The following is a 10,057-nucleotide window of genomic DNA, read 5'->3' as shown; positions in this document are numbered from 1 at the left end:
TGTCGTCTGAGACGTCAGGGGAATTCCCAGGAATCCCAGATACAAATGTCGGCGGCTACTCGGAATAAAAGAAATAGAGGATATTTGGTGGATCTGGTAGATTATGGATTTTAATTCAGGCTTGATCACATAAACAAATATATGATCACGAGTGAATTTAAATCGATTTTCCAGCAAAGCAATTAAATTTTATTTTATGCTTACAAATGACTTTTTTGGTATTTAACCTGGAGAATTACTCTAAAATAATGGCATCACGACATATAAACAATAACGTTATTTCACTGTAACTTTCACTGTTTTAAACAGTGCATTGTCATTTTTAATTGACTGATATTTCTCTATAAACCACTGGAAAGCATAAAACCCTAAATGCAACACACGAATCACGCTCTGGGAAAATCCACTTAACGCATGTGCGTAGAGTGTCGTACAAGGATAATCAAGGAAGACACTTTCCGCCTTTATTGTAATCTTCTTTAAAAATGCCGTCTCTTCTGAGCAAAATTCCAGTTTGGGGCGAAAATGTAGTGCCCGATTAGCATGTGCGGACGGCAAAGGCTTATATGTGACGAAACTTTACGCACATGCATTAAATCACATATTCCTAGATCTCGGCTCAAACATATAACTTAGCGGGATGACCTAATTACAGCTCCACTAAGGAAATCGGCTGTTGTAAAGTCAAGATATACAGCGAATTTTAATATGAAACGCAAAACATTTTGCTGATATGGCTGAATAGTGAGCGTCATTTAAAAAATAATTAATGTAATAAAGGGTATAAGACGCCAAAAAATAACTGTCTTGGCATGGACGTAGTCATCTTGACTATCCCGTGATTACCTGCTCTGTATATAGTGACTAAACAAAAATCATAGTTTCATTTTATTGAGGCCTGAGAACAACTAGGTCCTGTTAATTTAAAATATAGCTCCCCTCCTGACAGTGTTGCGCATGAAATGTTTGTAAATCTTCATAACATGTTTAAGGACTATCATATTTTCAGCTGGAAAAACATGCTCAGCAATGTAAGATATTTGTATTGTATTTTTGAAGATTTCACGGATAAAAAACAATATTTTTTTAATGTTCAAATTGGCATAACTTCACTAAAGTTTAACCAATTTTCAAATATTTTTCAGTTTTGTAATTCTTATGTAATTCTCTTAAATTTTATACAAACATCAATGGATACTCAATTTTGTTTTCGATACCACAACAGCATTACGTACTTTATCAAGGACTGGCTGGGTAAACGTTGAACTGACGGCGGTTACGGCATCTGTGCAATCAACGTTCATAACGTACGGACTGACAGCTGCAGCCAACGTCACTCCTGCTTTCACGCGGATACTGAACGCTGAAAAGAAAAGTGGTTTTATTTCATTTTCATTACAGACATTGTTTGTGAATATTATACGCATCATATATAGTTATCACGAATTTAACGAACTGTTTGAATCTGTGTTGAAAACGTTTGGCTTATATTTCAGTAGGAAAAGAGAGCATATTATTACATACTGACAAGGCAATCCAAGCAACTTTATATCACTAAACAAATGACTATAGAAAACAAAACGGTGGCTCTGATCGACGTTTCTGTTAATTAGCAATTACTGTAAAATCAGTATTAAAGGTCATATTCCGATTTTATAACAAAACCTTTAATAAGTATCGATATTCTAAACCGATTGGAATCATCAAGAGCAATGGCAAAAATTATTATGCTACTAAAAAAACGAAAATCTTGTTTTTCGTAAACCGCTCGGGTATTTTGCCACCTTTTTTATAGAGACGTCATTTTTACACAACGCGCATGCCAAGGAAACTCATGAATTATCGTTGATTTCGTGGTTTGGTTACGAATATACGATTCCACAGTCCGACTTATGTTTTTGTTTGGAAATTAAAAATCCGCTCATTTTCATGTCGTTTTTTATACCACAAGAAATTTAATGCCGACAAACTAGAATTAGTTAACACTGTTAATAAAAAGCGATTAAAAGGTGGGGGGTAATTGTGAAACCATGTACCAGGGCTAGTTGCGGCTACCAATTCAAAAAGGGTGGATTCCGGCGCTCGTGTGGAGCACGTGACAACGTCGTCGCTGTCGGTGACGTTGAACGTATGGATGGTCGCCGCGGCCGCCTGCAAACCATCGTTGATGGAAGTTCCGGTAGAGGGTAGTAAGGTTATCACTGGGGGCTGTAGTTAAACAATTAACTGTAATTTAAATGGGCAATACGTATATGAGCCTTGCTCTGGGAAAACAGGGTTTAAAGCATCCGCGTCAATTGTCGTCACATGTTAGCCTGTGCTGTCCGCACTGACATATCAGAGACGATAACATTAATTCTCTTCTTCACGAGAATTATGTTTAGGCATTAAGTAGCGTCCCTTTTTAGCCTGTGCGAACTGCATAGTCTAATCTGGTAGAACACTTCACGCACAAGCCCAGTTTTCTAGAACGATGCATATAATTAATAGAAGGGAAAGTGGACATCCTTGTGAAATTCCTTTTTTTTTACGTTAAAATATATCTTCTGACAAAATGACGATTGCTTGCTAGTCATGACTTTTTTTTGATGATTTTGAAAGAGAATATGGTTATTGTTAATATAGATTTATTTAATGATTTTTTTCAAAGTGGCGAAATGAAGATTTAAATAAAAAATGAAAAAAAAAATTGAAAAAATCATTTATTCAAAAAGTTAGTTTTCATAATATTCAAACAGGCAAGATATATCTCCCAACTTGATTAAAATAGTTAACGTATATGCATGTTTATAGGTACAAAAATTACAAGGCGCTTAAATCGCTGTTAGTCGAAGCAAAACAATGTGTCACCGACATATGGTTTAAACTACGTAATAGTTTCACAAGCATTCGTGATTCAGAAGTACAGAGTCAGTATCTTTTCCTTTATGTTCGATCCTCACGGCACGATCTTATTTTATCTTTTCTTTGTGTTTATGCTTTTAAAAAGTCCCATATCTTATAATTTTGTTACTTATTCAACTTAATTATATATTACGTTAATACGAAAATCTGTCAAGAAGTACATTAAAAATCTGAACAGAAATTTCATACCTATCAATTCGTGCCTTTTACTTTTAATTTCTTAATGCATGTCGCTGATACTGTGCTCCGAAACGTTTCCGAAATTGCTCCTTTTACAAACCTACATTGGTCCAACTTAATTATATTTTCAAAAGCATGAATTGTGTCCTTGACCTTTGACCTTGACACGTCCACGTCTGTTATGTTAGTTTAAAATCCATTTATGTTAAATTACGTAAGCGCCCATGAAAGTGTTGTTGTTGTTTTATAGAGTTGGTATTGAAAGGTATGCATAAATAGATATACATACTGAAAAAATTGCTGATTCAAACAGTTCCATACAAACCTCGTCGACAATATTGACGTTAAACGTTCCCGTGATATCATTCGCGACGTATCCGTCAGTACATTTTATCGTTAACGGCAACGGAACGGTCTGGTCGTTGAAGTCGATAGATGCTTGAGTTACGGTGATTTTGATCCAAACTTCAAACTCTGTTAAACAAATATATGACGTCATACTATACACATATATGACATGACTCATAATGTACCAAAAAATAACGTCAAGCTGATCCACACTATTCACATATATGACGTTAACATGACTCATACTGAACACATACATGATGTCATATTGTACACATATATTACGTAATATTGTACACACTAATGACGTCATACTGCATTGTTAGACATAGCAAAAGAAGAAACTGTCAGATTAGATGGCCGTTTACAAGGAAATTTGAAAAGACTCAGTTGCGGCCGCGATTTAACCAAGCTTGGGATATTCGCTGAGGAAACAATTACATATTATATAAAACGTTATCTGTGAAATGTCACGAATGTCGATGTTTAATTTGAAAGAATTGCCAGAATCAAAGCTCTGCTCTTTTACTAAAATGTGGTCGGGGATCGAACCCGGTACCGCGTCGCTATAAAAGCTAGCTCATAATGCAAGGCAGTATAAGTTCTTCTTTATACCGAACCCTGCTACATTAAAATTGAAGGAGATATGTTTTATAATCTCACATACTAATGCAAAATAAATGCGATTAAAAGATGAATGAACGGACGGGTCGACGATGAGACTTCTATTGGTTCAATTGCTTTGTCGGCTCAGTTACAATTTAGAAGTACCCCGTGTACTCTTAAGTACTCTTAAGTTCACTTAACTGTACCCCGTGTACAAAAAATACGCTTAAAGGCATCCGGTCATACCCCTAGGTACTTTCTTACTTAGTATGTATTTTCCGTACCACGGGTACTTTGTAGTATACTTATGAATATCCGGGTACTTTTAAGTACATATAGTTCCTGAACCGATGAACCGACAATGACCAATTGAACATTACTAAATGTACCCTTGTGGTGGTTCATGAGCCTTAAAATTGTAGGCGTTCACACTATGATCAATGATTTCTCTACCAGGTTGTTGAGGATTCGCCGGTGACGTCACTTTCCTGACCTCATATGCAGAGGCTACGGGTGACGTCACAGAGCAAGTTGTATCAGGGTCTGTAGTTGTGAATTTCCCAAGCAAGTCTGTGTGACAGTGGCGTCAGAGATGCTCGCAGAACTTCCGGGCATGCCGGAGACAATCGTCGGCGGCTAAAGTGAAATACCAATGCAGTGGTAAACATAAACGTAATACATTATTGCGCGATAGAACGCTTCATTCATGATATAACAAAAGTCGGCGGCTAAAGTGAAATAGGTAACAGTTCACTTGTAAATAAACCCTTTGTTTGCGGGGGGGGGGGGGGGGGGTTGGGGGTAACATAAAATTGCCTAACGTATTAATACAGGCTGGCTGTGTGAACGTGTGATTGACGGTGTTGACGCTGTCTGTACAATCCACGTTGATGACGTGAGGTCCATCGGCGGCCGCTAACGTCGCCCCCGCTTTAACGCGGATATTGAACGCTGAAAACAAGCATAATTCGTCGGTCGGTTAAAAAAAATAACTCGCCGAAATAAGTAATTATGAGCATTTGTTTGTTTACTGACTACTGGAGGAAAGGAGATTCTTACTGTAGCGGATTGAGAAAGAAACTCGTGAAATGGTATACTTTAGACTCTTGCTTGGTGAAATATGATCAGCCCTCTATCAAAAACGGGGCTTTTATGGAATTAAAAAAAAATTATTTAAGCTGAAAGTATCGTGGCTAATTAATCTATGCGAACTGCACAGGCTAATCAGAGAAGACAATTTACGCACATGCATTAAGCTCCGTTTTCCCAGAGCACGGCTCTTGAAGAGTTTAAGACAATGGGATCCTATCTAGATCTTACGAGAAAATTACTCCAGAAAACCAGATTTTAACTTGCAATCGTAACACGAGACTATGCGGTATTGACTTAGAATTCATTTCAAATGTGTTTTACATATAAAGTAAAATTCATTTCTGCTTAGCCACTTTTGCAACATTGAAATTCGACGACAGACAACCTGGGCTAGTGGCGAGTACCACTTCAAAACGGGCGTTTTGCGGCGCTCTCACGGAGCAGTTTACGGCGTCATCGCTGTCTGTCACGCTGAACGTGTGGAGGATTGTGGCGACCGTCTGCAAACCGTCGTTGATAGCCGTTCCGATCGCCGGAAGTACTGATATCAACGGAGGCTAAAGTCGCCAAGAGAAAAAAATGTGTAAAACCCGGCAAACCCCGTTGACTCTGCAACCTGTTACTGCATGTGCGTAAAGTGCAGTCTGCACAGGCTAATCAGGGACGACACTTTTCCACATAATGAAGATTTTCGCGAAGAATAGACTTCCGTTCAACAAAATGAAATCCACAAAAGCGGAAAGAGTCGTCCCTGAGTAGTATATGCGGATTGCACTGGCGAATTTCCTTATGGGATGACACTTAACGCAGATGCACTGAACCCATAAAAACATCCAACATTGCTTTTTTAAACAGTTCCATACAAACCTCGTCGACAATATTGACGTTGAACGTTCCCGTGATGGCGGTGTTTCCATCCGTACACGTGATCGTCAACGGCAACGGAACCGCCTGGTCATTGAAGTCTATAGACGCTTGTGTAACGGCGGCACTGACCCACACTTGGAACTCTAGAATAAGACATGTTTAAAGGTAAACAAAAATATATTGGTTGTTTAAAATTTATTTAAAATGGTGTTGTCTTTAAGGATCTTGTTCACGATGTCACACTTTTACAATAAAGCGTAACCTAGACTTTTTGAGTTAGGGAGGCGGATGTACACTCGACACGCTTCACTTGGTGACCGACGAACTTACAGTCGGAGTAAGATCGAATGCATGCGCTTACTCGCATACACCATTGAGACTTCTGTATCGAGCTTTTATCAAGCGTGCTCCACAAAATGACTTATTATTGAGAAGACTTAATCCGTTATTAAAAGACGCCATACCCGGCTTTTGAAGATCTGCCGGTGACGTCACGGGTCTGATCTCATACACTGACGTCAGCAATGACGTTATACTGCCTGTCGTGTCGGGATCGGTAACGGTGAAGACACCGAGTGACGTCGCGGTGACGGTCGAGTCGGAAATAGACGGAGATGTGTCGGGAATTCCCGTAACGAACGTTGGAGGCTATAAAAAATATAAAATACCATGATTTTTTGTTACAGTAAAGACCTGTATTTTATTAGTAAAATCCGTGCAATATGTGATTATATAGATGGATGTTAAGCGTTCTACATAAAAACACAGTTAATGAAATATGAGGAGTATTTTAAAATGAATTGCTCAACTTTAAAAAATGAATTGCTAAAGTCAATGGTTAATATAAAACATGTATAGCATTCGTTTTCAAAATCTGAACTGTTAACTGAATGACATATAAATAAATAGATGATCAATAGTAGAAGTAGTATTTGTAGTTGTTGTTGTTGTTGTCGGTGTTTTCGTTGTTGTTATTGTTTTTGTTCTTGTATACAATTGATCAATTATAGTGTTCGATGTCTTTGACGTTCAAATTCTTGACCAGTTGTGGAAGTCAATTTGACAAATGAAAAGCGACAGGCAATTTTCACTATACATTTTTGTGTCAGAAAGAAACTCTATGTTAAATTCCAAAAGATTGAATGTGTATACACGAAATACCGTGTCACCTAACAGAACAGGTGAAAAGATGTTTGTGTACAATAGTACCGCTGTGAACAAAATCAGCTTGAATGTGCAACATCGTTTGCTTAAAAATACAAGGATATGTTCAAAACCCATCAACACTCAAAATCAACGAATATTTCTTACAATATTTCGAAAAATAAAGTTAATACAAAAAAATTAATGTTTCATATAGCAATATCCTAAATTGCGAAATATGTGGTCGTTCTCATGATTACGACGCTGCCCGGAGCCAGTATCGAGTTCGCTGGTAAATATTCGGATATCGTGGCGTGAAATTAACATGGAATCTTTTGTCGCAAAAAAAAGTAATAACGAGCATTTTGTATCTCATTAAATCTATGTTACCATACCATATATAGCGTTGAAAATTTCGCTATTGCTATAAGGAACACTGATTTCGTATGGGTTAACTTTATTTTACGAAATATTTTGCGAAATATTCGTTGAGTTTGAGTATTTATGTTACTATAAAAAAAGGCTATGTTAATTTTCAATTTTTGAGAAAAAAATGTTCTTGAAAATACAGATGATTAAAATCACGTATGCATTAATTTTTTGTCTAAAATATCAGGCTTTTAAAAAACAATATCACAATATTACGAATATGAAGATGTCACAGATTCGGATGGACAATATTTTTGTGAGCACTATAATATTGCGAGACAAATGAAGTACAATGATTATTATTTGTGATACATTAACCCATTTATGCGTAGTGGACTATCCCATCCTTCCAAATTGGATCAATTTATTTCCAAAATTAGGGATGTCTAGTATATTTATTTCTATATTTAGAATAGGTCTTACAAAAAATCATTTAAGCAAACAGCGCAGACCCTGATAAGACGCCGCATCATGCGGCGTTTCATCTGGGTCAACGCTGTTTGGTTTGCCAATTTCAACATTTCTTCCTAAATTGAAAATCCACAAATTGACCTGCGTACGAAAATGTATTTTTAGGAAACAAAATATCATGGCCACAAATGTAAAGAGAATATTATGTGAGTTTTGGATAAAGATCAAGTTTATCACGCGAGGCTTTGAACCATGTTAGCGCGAGGCGTGCCGAGCGCTACCATGGTTCGAGCCGAGCATGATAAACTTGATATTTATTCAAAACTCACATAGTATTCTATTGATTCTATTATTTCATCCCCTTTTCCATTAATAATTATAAAACATCGCATTTTATGACGATTTTATCTTTCCGTAATTGACAAAAACGTATTCTCCATTTTTTGGAAAATCCCAAATCTGATCTAAAAATAGCGATAGTATAAAGCTTAAGTTTATAAGATCGTTGTTATAGTATCGATTTTCATCTGGTTATAGGAAAAAATGATTTCGAAGTACCTTCTCAAGTAAGGGAGCAGTAAACGTTCTTTGAACAGTTAACTGCGTGATTGAGAACCCACGAAGTCCACGAAAATTAGAGTAGACCGTATAATATGGACTTCGCAGTACTTCACAGATTAACGTGTCCAAGGAAAAGACATTTTTAAAACAAAAAATCACGAAATTAATTCCGACAAATAAAATGGTTTGTATGGTACCTTATCAAGTAAGGGAACCGTGAACGTTTCGGTTATGATATTCGCCGGCGATCTGTCATCAACGCACTGATCGTTAACGAGGAGAGGTGACGTCGCCGCGTCCAACTTCACGCCGGCTTTCACCCAGATGGCAAATGTCGGCGCCGTGCCAGGAACCACGTTGAAGAAGCTGTCCTGTGGCGCCTGTGGCGTAAGGAGGCGATACCTGTACCTTTACACCTATTTATTGTTGCTCGAATGCATCGAGAATCTAAAGGTTATTCAAACTCTATCGAGTCCGATTCCTGGTTAGATCCAGTACTTGGTGTCTTTGGGAGGATATAATGAGAACTCCCACATTGGGGATCGCACATATGAACGCCCTGTCGCTAGGCGGACACCATATCTATAACACCACGGCATTCTCACATAGAGGATAATTGGATGTTTATTGGTTTCGGTTGGTAATCGATTTTAATGCACAATAAATAAGAAAGCTTCTTATTTGCACACATTACTGCGCCAATTGTGAAAATACCGGTATTTATTTTTATGCAGTCATGAGTTGAACAAAAGAACACTATATCAACAAGTTTACTTTAAAGTTAATGCTTTTTCAAAGTTTTCTTACTGTCAAGTTCTTTTCCCATTTGCTTTTTTGTACTGGTATTTATATGTTTAGTCTCAATAGCAAAAGCTTTTTGTTGAAGCTTACATGTAAAAAAACACTTAAAAAACAAACTGCCCGTGGGCTTTTTTTCATTGTTTGTGTACTTGATTGGTGTATAAAAAGTAAGAGTAATTATACAATTTACATACAAAATCTATAGTTGATATTTCCAGAATTTTACGATTATACTCAATATAACGATTTTTATATAGTAATCCCAGAAATTACTTACCTAAATTGAGCAAGTTATGAAACTCTGGTCGTTGGCGTCCGTGACGCTGAACGTGCGAAGTGACGCCCCGTCAGCAATCCGTCAGCACGCGCCGGCGACAGCGTAGCGGGAAGTCCGGTAAAAACCGGTTTCTAAAGCAATATGTAGGTTTATTGTGATCTTCTTATAAATCTGGTAACTTCATTACCTGTTTGAAGCAATAGCGAAAACAGAAGAGTAACACATGACGTTCTAAAAATATGCAGGACCGCGACGTCAAACCATAGAATCATTTCTTTACAGGTTTTTAATAGAAAACGAATTTCATCTTCCAAGCTTCTGTGACATTTACATTTGACGTTTTTGCCTTAAAAATTAAGGGCGTCATATGTAACCAGCATACACATTTTGATGATCGTAAGTCCAAGCGTTCTCTTGATATCGAAGGGAAAAGAAATT

General features: G+C 37.3%; 1 long non-coding RNA gene across 1 annotated transcript; it reads right to left on the bottom strand.

The window, feature by feature from the left end:
• Positions 1-2,067: 2,067 nt before the first annotated feature.
• Positions 2,068-4,590, bottom strand: LOC127868124 (uncharacterized). The gene is made up of 3 exons (XR_008043892.1): positions 4,492-4,590; positions 3,410-3,558; positions 2,068-2,208 (listed from the first exon to the last, which is right to left on the bottom strand). It is a non-coding gene; the product is annotated as an uncharacterized LOC127868124 (long non-coding RNA).
• Positions 4,591-10,057: the final 5,467 nt, after the last annotated feature.

This window comes from Dreissena polymorpha, chromosome 1, assembly GCF_020536995.1.
Source record: "Dreissena polymorpha isolate Duluth1 chromosome 1, UMN_Dpol_1.0, whole genome shotgun sequence".
Lineage (NCBI taxonomy): Eukaryota > Metazoa > Mollusca > Bivalvia > Myida > Dreissenidae > Dreissena > Dreissena polymorpha.
Note: the sequence above shows the minus strand (reverse complement) of the source record. Positions and strands in the feature narration are given on the sequence as shown.